At 48.4% G+C, this 18128-nt stretch overlaps 1 protein-coding gene across 1 annotated transcript in view; it reads left to right on the top strand.

The window, feature by feature from the left end:
- The window catches only part of NUF2 (NUF2 component of NDC80 kinetochore complex), a 98694-nt gene extending 92885 nt beyond the window's left edge, over positions 1-5809 (top strand). Inside the window, exon 15 of the mRNA XM_056523301.1 lies at positions 5313-5809. The gene's annotated coding sequence lies outside the window, so the exon portion shown is untranslated. The remainder of the gene's footprint in view (positions 1-5312) is intronic.
- Positions 5810-18128: the final 12319 nt, after the last annotated feature.

The raw sequence follows: 18128 nt of genomic DNA, 5'->3' as shown, positions 1-18128 counted from the left end.
TTCTCTATAGAGATCTGGATCCATCTGACCAGGACATGTTTCTCTATAGAGATCTGGATCCATCTGACCAGGCCATGTTTCTCCACAGAGATCTAGATCCATCTGACCAGGACATGTTTCTCTATAGAGATCTGGATCCATCTGACCAGGCCATGTTTCTCTATAGAGATCTGGATCCATCTGACCAGGACATGTTTCTCTATAGAGATCTGGATCCATCTGACCAGGCCATGTTTGTCCTCAGAGATCTGCATCCATCTGACCAGGCCATGTTTCTCCACAGAGATCTGGATCCATCTGACCAGGACATGTTTCTCTATAGAGATCTGAATCCATCTGACCAGGACATGTTTCTCCTCAGAGATCTGCATCCATCTGACCAGGCCATGTTTCTCCACAGAGATCTGGATCCATCTGACCAGGACATGTTTCTCTATAGAGATCTGGATCCATCTGACCAGGACATGTTTCTCCTCAGAGATCTGCATCCATCTGACCAGGCCATGTTTCTCCACAGAGATCTGGATCCATCTGACCAGGTCATGTTTCTCCACAGAGATCTGGATCTATCTGACCAGGCCATGTTTCTCCAAAGAGATCTGGATCCATCTGACCAGGTCATGTTTCTCCACAGAGATCTGGATCTATCTGACCAGGCCATGCTTCTCCACAGAGATCTGGATCCATCTGACCAGGTCATGTTTCTCCACAGAGATCTGGATCCATCTGACCAGGTCATGTTTCTCTATAGAGATCTGGATCCATCTGACCAGGTCATGTTTCTCCACAGAGATCTGGATCCATCTGACCAGGCCATGTTTCTCCACAGAGATCTGGATCCATCTGACCAGGTCATGTTTCTCCACAGAGATCTGGATCCATCTGACTAGGTCATGTTTCTCCACAGAGATCTGGATCCATCTGACCAGGCCATGTTTCTCACATAGATTTGGATCTATCTGACCAGGCCATGTTTCTCCACAGAGATCTGGATCCATCTGACCAGGTCATGTTTCTCCACAGAGATCTGGATCCATCTGACCAGGCCATGTTTCTCACATATATTTGGATCTATCTGACCAGGCCATGTTTCTCCACAGAGATCTGGATCCATCTGACCAGGTCATGTTTCTCCACAGAGATCTGGATCCATCTGACCAGGTCATGTTTCTCCAAAGAGATCTGGATCCATCTGACCAGGTCATCTTTCTCCACAGAGATCTGGATCTATCTGACCAGGCCATGCTTCTCTATAGAGATCTGGATCCATCTGACCAGGCCATGTTTCTTCTCAGGATCTGGATTTATCTGACCAGGTCATGTTTCTCCACAGAGATCTGGACCCTTCTGACCAGGCTATATTTCTCCAGAGAGATCTGGATCCATTTGACCAGGCCATGTTTCTCCTCAGAGATCTGGATCCATGTGACCAGGCCATGTTTCTCTATAGAGATCTGGATCCATCTGACCAGGCCATGTTTCTCCACAGAGATCTGGATCCATCTGACCAGGTCATGTTTCTCCACAGAGATCTGGATCCATCTGACTAGGTCATGTTTCTCCACAGAGATCTGGATCCATCTGACCAGGCCATGTTTCTCACATAGATTTGGATCTATCTGACCAGGCCATGTTTCTCCACAGAGATCTGGATCCATCTGACCAGGTCATGTTTGTTACGCCGAGCGCTCCGGGTCCCTGCTCCTCCCCGGAGCGCTCACGGCGTCTCTCTCCCTGCAGCGCCCCGGTCAGACCCGCTGACCGGGAGCGCTGCACTGACATTGCCGGCGGGGATGCGATTCGCACAGCGGGACGCGCCCGCTCGCGAATCGCATCCCAAGTCACTTACCCGTCCCGGTCCCCGGCTGTCATGTGCTGGCGCGCGCGCCTCCGCTCTCTAGGGCGCGCGCGCGCCAGCTCTCTGAGACTTAAAGGGCCAGTGCACCAATGATTGGTGCCTGGCCCAATTAGCTTAATTGGCTTCCACCTGCTCCCTGGCTATATCACATCACTTCCCCTGCACTCCCTTGCCGGATCTTGTTGCCTTGTGCCAGTGAAAGCGTTTAGTGTTGTCCAAGCCTGTGTTACCTGATCTCCTGCTATCCATATTGACTACGAACCTTGCCGCCTGCCCCGACCTTCTGCTACGTCTGACCTTGCCTCTGCCTAGTCCTTCTGTCCCACGCCTTCTCAGCAGTCAGCGAGGTTGAGCCGTTGCTAGTGGATACGACCTGGTTGCTACTGCCGCAGCAAGACCATCCCGCTTTGCGGTGGGCTCTGGTGAACACCAGTAGCCTCTTAGAACCGGTCCACCAGCACGGTCCACGCCAATCCCTCGCTGACACAGTGGATCCACAAACTGTAAGCCGAATCGTGACAATGTTTCTCCACAGAGATCTGGATCCATCTGACCAGGCCATGTTTCTCACATAGATTTGGATCTATCTGACCAGGCCATGTTTCTCCACAGAGATCTGGATCCATCTGACCAGGTCATGTTTCTCCACAGAGATCTGGATCCATCTGACCAGGTCATGTTTTTTCAAAGAGATCTGGATCCATCTGACCAGGTCATGTTTCTCCACAGAGATCTGGATCTATCTGACCAGGCCATGCTTCTCTATAGAGATCTGGATCCATCTGACCAGGCCATGTTTCTTCTCAGGGATCTGGATTTATCTGACCAGGTCATGTTTCTCCACAGAGATCTGGACCCTTCTGACCAGGCTATGTTTCTCCAGAGAGATCTGGATCCATTTGACCATGCCATGTTTCTCCTCAGAGATCTGGATCCATGTGACCAGGCCATGTTTCTCTATAGAGATCTGGATCCATCTGACCAGGCCATGTTTCTCCGTAGAGATCTGAATCCATATGACCAGGCCATGTTTCTCTATAGAGATCTGGATCCATCTGACCAGGCCATGTTTCTCCACAGAGATCTGGATTTATTTGACCAGGCCATGTTTTTCTATAGAGATCTGGATTCATTTGACCAGGCCATGTTTTTCTATAGAGATCTGGATCCATCTGACCAGGTCATGTTTCTCCACAGAGATCTGGATCCATCTGACCAGACCATGTTTCTCCATAGAGATCTGGATCCATTTGACCAGGCCATGTTTCTCTACAGAGATCTAGATCCATCTGACCAGGCCATGTTTCTCCATAGAGATCTGGATCCATTTGACCAGGCCATGTTTCTCTACAGAGATCTAGATCCATCTGACCAGGCCATGTTTCTCCACAGAGATCTGGATCCATCAACCCAGGCCATGTTTCTCCTCAGAGATCTGCATCCATCAACCCAGGCCATGTTTCTCCTCAGAGATCTGCATCCATCTGACCAGGCCATGTATCTCTACAGAGATCTGGATCCATCTGACCAGGCCATGTTTCTCCACAGAGATCTGAATCCATCTGACCACGCCATGTTTCTCCACAGAGATCTGCATCCATCTGACCAGGCCATGTATCTCCACAGATCTGGATCAATCTGACCAGGCCATGTTTCTCCACAGAGATCTGGATCCATCTGACCAGGCCATGTTTCTCCACAGAGATCTGGATCCATCTGACCAGGCCATGTTTCTCCACAGAGATCTGGATCCATCTGACCAGGCCATGTTTCTCCACAGAGATCTGGATCCATCTGACCAGGCCATGTTTCTCTATAGAGATCTGGATCAATCTGACCAGGCCATGTTTCTCCACAGAGATCTGGATCCATCTGACCAGGCCATGTTTCTCCACAGAGATCTGGATCCATCTGACCAGGCCATGTTTCTCCACAGATATCTGGATCCATCTGACCAGGCCATGTTTCTCCACAGAGATCTGGATCCATCTGACCAGGCCATGTTTCTCCACAGAGAGCTGGATCCATCTGACCAGGCCAAGTTTCTCACATAGATTTGGATCTATCTGACCAGGCCATGTTTCTCCACAGAGATCTGGATCCATCTGACCAGGTCATGTTTCTCCACAGAGATCTGGATCTATCTGACCAGGCCATGTTTCTCTATAGAGATCGGGATCCATCTGACCAGGCCATGTTTCTCCATAGAGATCTGGATCCTTCTGACCAGGCAATGTTTCTCCACAGAGATCTGGATCTATCTGACCAGGCCATGTTTCTCCATAGAGATCTGGATCCATCTAACCAGGCCATGTTTCTCTACAGAGATCTGGATCCATCTGACCAGGCCATATTTCTCCACAGAGATCTGGATCCATCTGACCAGGCCATGTTTTTCCGCAGAGATCTGGATCCATCTATCCGTGCCATATTTCTCCATTGCCCAGTGATACAATTTTTCAGTCCATGAATGTCGTGAATATGTCACCTACAGCATTAGTGCATAAGCAAAGAGGTTCACAAGGTGGGTTATCTTAGGTATACTGGATAGACATACCTAGCTGCTTGGAAATTACTAGGGAGGAAATTATAAGACACTGTAGGCATTCTAGAACCAAAAAGATAGTGCCCCAGACAATAATAGAGCCTCTCTTTGGCCCCACACAGTAAAAGTAGTGGCATCCCCACAGTATTAGTGCCCTCCACACAGTAACAGGGCCGCATTCAGTGACCTATGCAGAAGGTCTGACAGGCCCAATAACCAAAAGCCAAGGACGAAAACAAGTGGAGCCTCCAGGTGGCTAAAGAGAATCAAAACAGAACTATAGTGGGGTATATATCCTACTTGAGTTTTCACATGCTTTTTGAAGAATAGGCAAGGGCATAGGTTCCATAGAGGCAGACCATTGAGCTTCTATGGGGCCCTTAGAGAGACAGGGCCCAGACCCAGTTGATCCCATTCCATTTTCTATTTATACCCTTCTCTCCAGGGTACTGCGTTGTCAGCAATTTATTGGGGGGGGGGGGGTTTGGGGGATGGGAGGTATTGACCATTGGGTCATGGAAAAAAAAAAGGAAATAAACACACAAACCCTTTTGACCTTGCTGCCAAATCACTATAATTGGAGGCTTGGTTTGAGCTTTGCTGTGGGGCCCCCTCTCTCCTATGAATACCACTGTAGATGGGTCACCATGTAATACATGATGGGCCCTGTCCACCAGAGTAGGGGCCCCTATTTCTAAGAAGCTCTCTGCTTCTATGATTAGAGTCTAGCTATAGTATTTGGGAAGGGCTATCGTCATGACATAACCCCCTTTACTGAGATCCTTCCCTTGGGTTTGCTCTTACAGCGGAGCCTCTGGACGGCCATCATGTAGGTGGCTGCACCGATGCCTCCTTGTCTGTCCCTGGCATGGCATTGTCTAAACCTTCATTGTCTGTTTCCTTTCCTAGGACATGAAACATCACAGGCTGCGGCGATAGCATCGAGCAGGAAGCTGCGACAATCAGCAGTACAGTGGGTACAGAGGGAAACGCTCAGGAAGACGCCATGATCCCCGGTGACAGATTGATCCGATTGTTTATAAAGACAGTAAACCACAAAACAACCTCAAGTCTTCATCTATTGTTTATGGTTGCTTATTTTACGTAATTCCCACTCCCTTTCGTTTATGTGCCCGTGTCCTTAAATAATACGTAAACTATACTGTGCAGGACAATACATACATTCAAACACAGAACATAAGGTTATCATCTATTTAACCCCTTCAAGATGCAGCTCTTTTGGTCCCTAAGGATCCATCGATTTTTATTTTCCTTTTGAAAATTTCGCAAATTGCTATGTTTGAAGGCTTCGACAAAGCAATTTGCGAAATGCATTGGTGTGGTGGGACACTGGGGTCTTTGGCTGACGCTGTATGTACCTGTTGTAAATTTTTACTGTTTTGCCAATAATGCCCCAATCCCCCGGCCAGAGACCGCCGCCGCTGCCCCATTGCCTCCCCCATCCCCGGTGTTATAATTACCTGTTTCCGGGGGTCCGCGCTACTTCTGGCTCCTGCGGCGTCCTGCGCTATTGCTGTGCGCTGCGCAATGAAGAGTGACGTCCTCAACGCAACGTCACCGTCAGTGCGCACAGTGACAGCTCAGGACGCCGCCGGAGCCAGAAGTAGCGCGGACCCCCGGAAACAGGTAATTATAACACCGGGGATGGGGGAGGCAATGGGGCAGCGGCGGTGGTTGTACTCAGGACCTGCAGGGGTAGAGAAGCGGGCGGCGGCGGTCTCTGGCCAGAGGATAGGCAGAGGGTGGGCAGAGGTGGTGGTGGTTGGACTCAGGACCCCAGGACAGGCCGGGGGAGAGAAGCGGATGGCGTCGGCGGTCTCTGGCCCCGCAAAAGCCCCTGCAGTTCATTGATTTAAAGCGCCCGCTTTAAATCATTGATCTGCAGCGGCTTCTGCGCTGGGGGGGGGGGGGGGGGGAGAAATAGCCGATAACTTATACCAGAAGGTCGGCTATCGGCCTCAAAGTTCGGTATCGGCCCTAAAGAATCAATATCTATCGATCCCAGCTGCTTCCCATGTGGTTTAGTTTGAAAGGATTTTTTTTTTTTTTACCCTATCCTCTTCTCTCCTTGTGGTGATTCTTTTTAATATGGTCTTTGTGATTTACTAATAAAAATGTTTGTACTCTTTTTATGTCATTTATTATTAATATAATTCATTTATTTTCATACACATAGTTGTCCTATAGTGTGCGACTTTTTGTCGGCTATTAGCATGTGAATTCTTTCAGGTGCGCCTGGGGTTTTGTGATAACTTGCGCTACGGCCACTCACTCTGGCCGTGAGCGCATTGTCCCCTTCTCTTCCCCAGCCGGCAGGGCTGAGGTTTGCATCGCGGGATGCGCCCGCATGCGAATCCCAGCCCGTCACTCACCTCTGTCCCCTGCTGCTTCCTCTTAGCTCTGGCGTGCGTGCCCCCTGCCTCCTATGGCTCGTGCGCTCCGGAGCTCTAAGATTTAAAGGGCCAGTGCGCACGTAATTATCCGTTTCACCTTTCACACTGTTATAAGTTTCTGCACCTCCCACATACCCCTGCCAGATCTTTGTTTCCCTAGTGTCGGCGTCCTGCGCTTTTGCTGTGCGCTGCGCTCGCAGTGACGAGTGACGTCCTCAACGCGACATCACCATCAGTGCGCACAGTGACAGCTCAGGATGCTACCGGAGCCAGAAGTAGCGCGGACCCCAGGAACAGGTAATTATAAAACCGGGGATGGGGGAGGTAATGGGGCAGCGGCGGTGGTTGGACTCAGGACCGGCAGGGGGAGAGAAGCGGGCGGCAGCGGTCTCTGGCCATAGGATAGGCAGGGGGGAACAGGCGGGTCTGGTGAAAACCAGCAGCCCCTTAGACCCCACTCCCTGATACGGCCTGTGTCATCTGCCACACAGGTTCAGCGGATCCACTCCGACAAGTGTTCCTGTCTACTGAACCATGAGTGTTACAGGTTTATTTTGGATTTTCCCCATTGACTTCAATAGGGAAGTCAAAATTCCCAATAAACTCTCGGGTTTATGGATAGTACTATATTTACAGGAGCAGGGACTCCTGTTTATCTCTGGATAACCTCTTCTCGTACAGTATGCATTGCTATTCACTGTCTGCCTATGGTGACCCCGGGGAGGACACTGGTAGGGCTGGGTCTGCAGGCACATGTAGTCCCACTCATTCAAGAGTAGGCCTGTCACAGATGTCAAAGGTGGCTGGAGTGGACAGAAAGAACCTGGGTGTCCCCCCTTAAGAGTCATTACCAATGTAAGAAGAGGGGCTGCACAGAAGGTGGTCAGTCTTTATCCACTAGGGGACTTTCCAATTAACAATGTCTTGGGCAATGGTAAACAGAAGACCATAGGTGTTATGTGTGCAGTAGAAACCAGGGTAAAAGGGTAACTTTTACTTAATTTCATCCACATAGTGAAGGCACATATTTTGATCAGTTCCAAAATCAGCAGTGCCTGCATTGGCAGATGGCATTGAAGGAGTTAACCCATGTGGAGTGTAGATGTTTAAATGAGCAGTTCCTGAGATAGTTGATCCACTTAAAAGACTTGTAAGACACATTACAGGTTGGTTCCAAGCAGCGACACAAATGTCTGGTCCGACCAGAGGTCCACAAAGGCAAAGACAGCTAAGAGGCCCTTGTAATGACTATCCCCTCAGTCTTGAAAGTTTAGGAGAAATAGAATAAGTGCAGTGTCCTGGGGCCTATGTTACAGCTACAAAAGTAAAAAGAAGAATCTATTTCTAAATGCCTAAATCTATATTTTGAATATCACACCATTTTAGCATACACTGAGGTATTACAGATCTGTGGGGCTAATGTTTGCACATTTGCTGCCACCAATAGTGGATTACTTGTAAAAGATGCCCAGTCAGTTTCTCTGTACAAAGTTCTGGAAAGGGCTGAGGAAGGAGTTCCCAAATCCAACCCTCTCTCTCTCTTCAGAGAGGCTGGACCCATAAAACAGAGCAGTGTGGTCTAACTTAGGCTAACGTGCAGACCAGGCTCTATTATCTCTGCTAGGTCCTGTCAGTAAAGTTAGGCCCAGTCAGCAACCCTCTCCAGCTGAAACCTACTATCAGAAAAATGACCAAGACCTTTCCACATCAGAGAACTAAATATCATTCCAGTTGCTAGAATCTTCTAACCTGAGACAGATCTGGGTCTGTATAGAGGTGATCATGTCATCGTGTAAAGTTCTGGGAGGTTTGCACCCAAGGTCATCTCCAGGCCACAATGTGAGAGCATACATTAGAGATGTGCAAATTTTTTGAAAAATTCGATTTGGCTGATTCGCCGAATTTTCCCAAAAACTAGGTTCGGTCCAAATTTATTTGCGCCAAATCTCTATTAAAAATGGCTATTTCTGGGCTACAGAGAGCCTCAATAGGGGTGTAGAACACTTTGCCTTGCTGTAACACGCATAGGGAGTGTGCTGGGTTAGTGAAAAATACTGTTATTAGGTATGACATATTACAGGCATCGCTATTAGAGTCACTGTTGCAGAGCGGCACAGTGACAGAGCCTGGAGGTGGCATCAGTCTGAGGAGACCATATAGTTGCTGAATGACACAGCCTGGAGGTGGCGGAAGCATGAGCAGACAATATAGTGGCTGAATGACACAGCCCGGAGTTGGCGACAGCAAGAGGAGACCATATAGTGGCTAAATGGCACAGCTTGGAGTTGGCGGCAGCAAGAGGAGACCATATAGTTGCTGAATGACACAGCCTGGAGGTGGCAGAAGCATGAGCAGACCATATAGAGGCTGAATGGCACAGCCTGGAGTTGGTGGCAGCAAGAGGGTGGCCCCACACAGGAACCTCTGTTTCCACCTACAAACACTGCAATTTCCCAGGATTTTTAGGTGGAAATAGGGAGAGTTTCCTGTGGGGAGCCACCCTTTTTGGGCGAGTAACACTTGCCAAGAAGGGAATAAATAGGGCGAGAATAGGGCCTTACAGTTTTACCCCCATTGGTTACAATGAACCATACGTTGTTCCCTTCCACCTTTTAGAGGTCTTTGCATGACATCAATACTTGGTGGTATTGGTGGCACATGGTGTTTTTTGCACACCTTTCCTTTTGTTTGAATTCCCAAAAATTTGGGGTACATATATTTTATCCTAAGAATATTATTAAAAGTTAAGTTTTACATAATACACATCCTCAATACTTACTTGTGCACACTAACACTTTCACAAAAAAGACAGTTTTCTTCTGAGTATGATCCTGCCACCCGCCTGATGCCACACATCTGATGCCAAGTTCTCTTTTTTTTTTTTCACCCACCCCAGTCACCTGGTACTCGTATTGCCACCCACTGCCCCACTATGTCACCGGATCACTTTCAGGACTCCTGATGCTGCTAATGCCACCTCCAGGCTGCCTCATTCTGCCACCATATGTTCTCCTCATGCTGATGCCAGCTCCAGGCTGTCGCATTCTGCCACCATATGTTCTCCTCATGCTGCTGCCACCACCAGACTGTCTCATTCTGCAACTATATGGTCTCCTCATGCTTCCGCCACCTCCAGGCTGTGTCATTCAGCCACTATACGGTCTCCTCATGCTTCCTCCAACTCCAGGCTAGGTCATTCAGACACTAAATGGTCTCCTCATGCTGCCAACACCTCCACGCTGTGCCATTCAGCCACTATATGGTCTCCTCATGCTGCCAACACCTCCACGCTGTGTCATTCAGCCACTATATGGTCTCCTCATGTTGCCGCCAACTCCAGGCTGTGTCACTGTACCGCGATGTTGTCTCCTCATGCTGCTGGCACATTAAATAAAACTTTTTGGGTTAATTTATTTGAAATCTTCAATTTAAATGTTCAAAATATCTTTAATCTTATCAATTGTGAGGCCCTATGTTCTCATCAGGCTGTTGCCACCTCCAGGCTGTGTCATTCTGCCACCATATGTTCTCCTCATGCTGATGCCAGCTCCAGGCTGTCTCATTCTGCCACCATATGTTCTCCTCATGCTGCTGCCACCACCAGGCTGTCTGATTCTGCAACTATATGGTCTCCTCATGCTTCCGCCACCTCCATGCTGTGTCATTCAGCCACTACATGGTCTCCTCATGCTGCCGCCAACTCCAGGCTCTGTCATTGTGCCGCTTGTAAACTGCATGTCAAACTGAATAACAGTATTATTTCACTAACCCAGCATACTCCCTATTCGTGTGACAGCAAGGCGAAGTGTTCTATACCCCTATTGAGGCTCTCTGTAGGCCAGAAATAGCCATTTTTAGTACAAATTCGCCGCTAATAAATTCGGACTAAACTCAATTTTTTCAGAGAATTGTCCGAATTGAATTTTTCAAAAATTCGCTCATCTCTAGCTGCCATATACTTTTATGCATATTTGCACACATTATGCACATACAGTATTTTACAATTCACTCCTGTTGATATAACTATCATGCACTTTCCGTATATGCATTTGTAATTTATTGTATTTTTTAATTCTCATTACTGTTATTGCACATGCACTTTCATACAATAGTATGTATATAGGTATATTTTTTGGCTATACATATAACCTGATACCATTTGTGAAGGTTAGCTGGAAGAGCTGACCTAATTTGTGGGAGGAGTCTGAGCGTGATTTAAGGCGGAGGCCCTGACTCACGGGTGTCTGCCTCAGCACCGTGCTGCTTCCGGTAGAGCTACGCGGTTTTACCCGGTCTGGACGTTTTACTTCTGAGAGTCAGGTAAGGGCACCTTCGGGTATGCCTGGCAACCGGCGATAAGGTCCTTCGTTCTAGGCATACGAGCACAGTAGCTACGGGGTAGGGTATTACGTGGTGTCACTGCTATTCCCCGCTAGTCACGTGGGCTGCTGAGAGCGGCGCACGTATCAGAGCGCCGCACCGAAGCCCAGAGGTCGGTCAAACAGGCAGCTCGGCTTGCTCGCTGTCACTAGCCGCCGCTGCGGTCAGGGGGGTACTTGGTCCAGGGGGGGTTTGGCGTTTGCAGGTACAGCGGGGTTTTTCAGCGGCGTCCCGTGGTGCCCCCGGCAGCCCAGTTTCACGCCGGGTTAGCGGGACCCTCCTACGGGTGCTTACTGGCTGTCACGGGGACACCATGGGGCAGGTTGGAGAGGCCAGGATCGGGGTCCATGTTTGGACCATCTTGTTTCCGGGGTCTCTGTCAGCACGATGTCTCTGGGGTCTCCGGCATTGGCGCATAGTCTTTCTCCTTGAAACCAGGCTTCGGGTCACGCCGGGGGGGTTTGGGACACTCAGGGAGGCTAATAGGTAGGGGCGGTTGCTACAGGCAACAGTTACTGGGCTCACCAGTATAGAGCCTAAATAGTTGGGTTTCAGGGTATGGTTGCCGGTGTTGCAGGTCACTTTGTGTTCGAACGTTGGGTAGCTGAACTATCCCTACTGTCCGTCTGTCAGGAGGTTTCTCAGTTATACACGGATTTATTCAGGTATAAATTTAAGTACTTGCACCTTTGGAAGTAGTATATTTTTGTGAGACACTGAGAGGTTTAGGTTACTGTGTTCTCTCTGCACACCTGTCATGAAGTCCTCTATGTGGTCAGACCAGGTCATGCTGACGCAGCACTTGTTATGTTATTTCTACAGATCCCGTCTGACTGAACATCTCACAGCCAAATAATCGGGCAAAAGTTTCTAAGTATGTATTGGTATCTAGACTGGATGTAGATGTCATGGTATCATAAAGTGGTGGTGGATAGGTAGTTTATCTAGTTATAATACAGTATTTTTCCATATTTAGGTTAGGCCTTCTTTCCTTCACCGGAATTAGGAAAGTCACGACCCAACTTTAAGGTAGCGTACTGTCGTGATTGCTTACGGCGGTTGGGCACAGTTAGGCTTATACTGGTTTTCTCTCTCTCCTTTAGCAAAGCCAATCGCACGTCTTGTGATTAAAAAAAAAAAAAAAAAAAGAGTATTATAATTGGGGGGGGGGGGGGAACGAGATACTTGGCAGTTACACATGGGTTAGGGGCATAAATCCGTGGTGTTCAATTCACATAGGTGTTTTAGGTTATACGTGGTTATATGCATCAATAGGCACGGTAGGGGTAAGATTCTTGGATGTATAACCTGTCACTTTTGGTACAGGTTGAGGCGGATTGCCGGGTCAATCCTCGGGTCCTCTTTCTGTTATCAATAGTCTTGGATCGTCAGTAGAGGCTGATTGCCCGCGGCAGTCCTCGCGCTTCGTAATCTGACGTAGTGTCACAGATAGTTCACCTGTCTTGTCCTAAGAGCACCTCTCGAGGTTGATTGTCTCATCAATCTACGTGCCTCACGTGGGGTTTTCTCGGGAGCACCGGGTTTTCATCATATCAGGTCAATCCTGATATTCCGGTATTTGCCTTTCAGGAGATGTCGCACGTGTCAGAAAGCATGGACGGGGCCGCTGCCCCTCCTTCCACCGCTCCGCTTTCACCAGCAAGTTGTTCGTCTGGCGGGAATGCAATGACTCTTAGGTCCTGGACCATCCCTAGAATCACGGCTGAACTTCGCCGTCGGGGTATCCCCTTCCCTGCCACGGCAAGAAAAGCCGAGTTATTTAGGATCTTGCATTCCCACAAGGGCAATAGCTCCCACAGTCAAGAAGATTGTGATCCAGTATCCTTAGTACAGATCCATAAGCTTCTTAACTCGTTATCCACCTCGATGCACGAGATGCAGGATAGGCTTACCACCCTGGAGTCCCGTCCTACTGCCATCACTTCAACGGCACCCCCCGAGTCCACCAATCCCTTACCCACAGCTGGAAACTCCGCGGCCGTGAGCACTGGAGGTTCAGGTGTTGGCACGCCACCTGTGGCAGCTGCCACTCCAGTTATTCCATCAAGACCACCGGTTCCGTCCAGCTCGGGAATGGTCACACCTGTTCCTGATCCCCTGTCTGGGTTAATTTCTTCAGGTACGTCCTCTTCAGCCGTCAACCTTATCCCGGCACATTTCATACCTGAAGCCATCAGGAGGGACATCCTAGAAGGGAAAGAGGTTAACCTGGCATCTCTCCTGGTGGCTTCCCAGGACGTCCTTGACAATAGAACCTTCGCCTGCGGAGAGGTCTCGGTTGTTGTCAAGGCTAGGGACCCCAGACTAAACAAAAAATTGAATATCCCCGAGTTTGTTTTGGCATTCGGTCTTTACAGAGATGTGGTGTGTGCTGCTACTCCTCACAGGCGCATTGAATTGGACCAATACCTACACAAACTGGTAGACCTGGGGTACAAATATGGCGGTTTTGCGTTTTATGACTATCATCGTTCCTTTGCTGCTAAAGCCGCCGCCACGTTGTCCCAATTCCAGCAAATCACAAATTGGGCCGTGCTAGATACAGAACTATTTTGCAGGCATTTTGCCGGCCTTAGGGCACCTTTGTGCGCTATATGTCAGTCATCTACGCACGCCACAAATTGGTGCTCCAGTTCAGTAGCCAGTACCTCGACAGCAAATAATGGTACAACCCCCAAATCTCAGTTAGGTGCCTCATTGGACAAACTAGGCAGGCCAGTTCACTATCTAGGGAATGCGCAGATATGCAATAATTTCAACTACTCCTCTTGCAGGTTTAGTCAGTGCCGTCTGTTGCATGTCTGCAGCATTTGTCACCGCGCCCACCCTAAGAGCCAATGCCCCAAGAAGACAGGACCAGAGGCATGACTAGGCCTGGTAAACACCCTAGTCCTTAGAGAATACCTCCAGGGTCACCCAGCTCCTGATCTCGTGGATTTCCTGTGTAATGGTTTTGAGTTAGGTTTTCACACAGGCCTGATTAGTCTTCCTCAGGAAACTTTCGAATGTCGGAATTTACAATCAGCATCGGCTAACCCTGAAGTCGTCACGGAGCTCTTAAGGAATGAGGTGATTAAAGGTTTCATTATCGGTCCTTTCCCTAGGGCTCCACATAACCAGTGGAGGGTGAGCCCCATTGGAATTGCTTGCGGAAAGTTCTCTAATAAATTTCGTATGATCTATGATTTGTCCGCCCCCCATTCTTGTAACATTCCTAGCCTCAACTCCTTGATACCGTCGGAAGAATTTGCCATGAAATACACGTCAGTAGACGCAGCTATCCAGCGGATCTTGGACCTTGGCGCTGGCACCTGGTTATCCAAAGCGGACATTACCGATGCGTTTAAATTACTGCCCATCCATCCAGACCTGTGGCAGTGGCACGGTATCAAGTGGGAAGGGCAGTATTACTTTGCCACCCGCCTCACTTTTGGCTCTAAGAGCAGCCCTTGGCTTTTTGATACCTTTGCTACAGCTGTTGAATGGATTTTGGTTAACAGGTGGTCCTGCACCAACGTTCTTCATTACCTAGATTACTTCCTTTTGTTAGAAAGTCCAAAGGAAGTACCCAAGGACTTACAGACGCTTATATCAGTGTTTGGCCACATGAATATCCCAGTAGCTGATAAGAAAGTGGAAGGGCCCTCTACATCAATTACCTTCCTAGGGGTAGTATTGGACACAGTGAGGATGATAGCCAAATTGCCACAGGAAAAGTTAGAACGCATTCGCACAGTTATCCATGGTATGGCTCGTTCCTCGGTCACAAATAGACACCAGTTACTGAGCCTGTTAGGAATGCTCAACTTCGCCATGAGGATCATTCCTCAGGGCAGGGCCTTTATTTCCCGATTACTGTCCTTGTTACCATCGGCCCCAGAGATGGATTCCCCGGTGGCCCTGGGACAAGCAGCTAAAGCTGATCTAGTAATGTGGGACCAGTATCTTACAGATTGGAACGGGATTTCTATGTTCATCCCTTTAGCCAACGCTTCGTCACCTGTGGTTGTTACGGATGCTGCTGCCTCGGCTGGGTATGCTGCCATTTATGATAGCCATTGGTTTTCAGAAGCTTGGCCGCCCGAACTTCTGGCTCTGCCAGACTTCTCTGCCACCTCGGCCTTGTTTGAAATAGTCCCCATAGTCGCAGCAGCTCAAACATGGGGGCACTTGTGGCAAGGACACACAGTAGTGTTTCACACTGACAACATCGCCACACGAGACATTATCCAAAAAGGCAGGTCCAGGTCACTCACCATTATGTCTTTTTTGCGACGGCTGGTCCATACAGCATTAATGAAGCAGTTTCACATAGAGTGCAGGCACATTGAAGGTAGTAAGAATACGGCCGCTGATGCTCTTTCACGCTTTAATTTACAGGTTTTCCGACAGGTCATGCCACAGGCGGACGAGATAGCCACACCAGCACCTTCTCTCAGCCTTTTGACTTTGGACTAAGAACTCATTTGTCAGGGGCTTTACAGTTAATCAGTAATTCATTAGCCGGCAACACAGCCAGGGCTTACAAGGTTGCCTGGAATACTTTTCTCAAATTTACACATAAATATCCGACCTCTTCTCCCCACGACATCCATTACATCCTAGCTTTTGTGTCTTTTTGCCACTCTTCCCTTAACTTATCGCACAGTACCATCCGCAGTTATTTAGCAGGGATACAACATTTCCACTCACTAATTCACCCTAGCCTTCCTTCCATCTTAAGTGCACACCCCATTAAAGCAGCATTAAAAGGTATCCAAAAGTCTGAGAAACCCAGGTCGCCATCTAGAGTCCCGGTATCTGCCGCCGATTTTCAGGCTTTCAGCAGAATCCTCGATGGGAACCCGTTCGGTGTCTCGGCTAGCTTGGTTATTAAAGCAGCTGTTTATTTGGCATACTATGGGTTTCTGAGGCCGGGTGAATTTACCAAAACCAATTACAAATCCGACACCTTACAGATTAGACATTTATCAACCGACGGATCCGGTTTCAAGTTACGATTAGGTAGAACCAAAACACAACAGACTAAACAGGTGGAAATCAACATCTACCCTTCCAATAATCCGTGGTGTCCGGTAAAGGTCCTACAACAACTCCTAACTCTACTACACGACAAATCACCTGACTCCCCGTTACTGCCTTTCCCTGTATTACCCCTGTCTGCCAAAGATTTTACTAGACACATACGCATTTTAGCCCTTACCGCCGGATTAAATCCTTCTACACTATCTGGCCATTCTTTCAGGATGGGGGCGGCCTCTTCAGCCTCGAGACACTCCATCCCTGCTCACGTCATTAAGAAACTTGGAAGGTGGAGTTCTTTGTGTTTTCACAGATATATACCCAATCCTAAAAAAGAGATGGCTAAAGCTTTTAGCCAGTTAGCACACGTATAACCTGTACCGTAATAAACATTTATTATTCACCTATCAGTTGGTATTTTGCCCTCTTCTTTATAGGCTACCTTAATCGGCCATCCGGGCACACCTCTGGCTCTAGGTTTTAGTTACCAGGTTTCAGTATATTGAGTATGATATACCTCTGGGGTGTGGTAAATAGGTACTTCATAACCATCATACGTATATTAACTTGACCACAAGTATCAGTAGTATCTTATAAGTACAGCTTTGGGCATGCTGGTGATCCATTTTGACATATACTTACAAATATGCATATCCAGTAATATTATTCTGACATCGCTATTGCATCATGTGACCTTTTTTAAACTGGTGTCTATGTCTGTTTATGCCGTGCTGATTCGGCGCTATGCTTATTTGACGCCCAGCACTCCCCTGTCTGTATCTGAAGGCCCCAAGGCAATGCGTCTCTCTTGCGCTGCGTGGCTGCGCCCCCCCTGAGACGTCACGGGGTAGGCGACGTGGCGCAGCTCAGTGACGCCGCGCCGTGGACCGGAAGGTCGGGCGGACATGCACGAGGCATCTGCTGATTACTGCCACCATTTGAGGATGGGAGAACAATATAAAAGGTAGGTGTTTGTGTCCCTGGCACCATTCCCTGTGACCAAGCGAATGAAAAACGTGTGTTAGGGAGGTGATCGGTGTCTGCCACAGGTAATCCGTGTGGGTCCCGGGGTTATTTCATCCAGTGGGTCAGGCTTTCTGTGCAATTCTTCTCATGTTACTCTTTGTGTACCATCACATTTAGGCGTTTGGGGCTGACTTATATATAGCTTTCATGCATAGATAACTTTGGTATTTTATTTCCCATTCTTGCCTTCATTATTACTGTGGAATTGCCCCTTTGCACTAGTCCAGCACCTTTTTAAGGCACATCACCTCCAGGTGGCTGCTCTATATTTCTTGGCACATAGCACCTTATTTACCAATATAGTTGTATATGGCCCCTGTGTGGTGTCCCGGTACCGTTTTGTTATACGTTACCTTTATAGAGGTCCCCATAGTCAGAGTCCCTAGGACGTCGGGGTCCCTTTTTTGTAGTTTTCCCCTTTTCACCCCTCGGTCAGTCAATGACTATATAGAAGTTCTTATAAGTAAAGGTATAGATATATGTATATATTTAGTTATCTACCTGTTCGGAGCGTAGCAGGGCCTGCGGGTCACGTGACTAGTTCAGAACTCTATGGTTTTGCTACAGGACCTTTGGAGGCTCCCGTGACGTGTTCACCCACAATGCAATGTAACGTGAGTGACAGTTGTTACGGACCAATCCAAAACGGCCGGCCCCTGCCCATATAAGGGAGCTGCGCCATCTTGATCGGCCTCTTCTCTCTTGGGTTGCTGACTCTGGAAGAGGTAGGACCTCCGCAGCTTACAAGACGATTTACTAGGCCAAAGCCTTGTGGCCTCGGCCTCTAACATAGCGGATAGACTAAGCAATTTCCCGTCTCTGTTATCTGGACTGTTACTATTGCTGCATGTACAGAAATTCT

This window comes from Hyla sarda, chromosome 6 (genome assembly GCF_029499605.1).
Source record: "Hyla sarda isolate aHylSar1 chromosome 6, aHylSar1.hap1, whole genome shotgun sequence".
Taxonomy (NCBI): Eukaryota; Metazoa; Chordata; class Amphibia; order Anura; family Hylidae; genus Hyla; species Hyla sarda.
The sequence above is the reverse complement of the archived record's forward strand: the minus strand, read 5'-3'. Positions and strand labels throughout refer to the sequence as shown.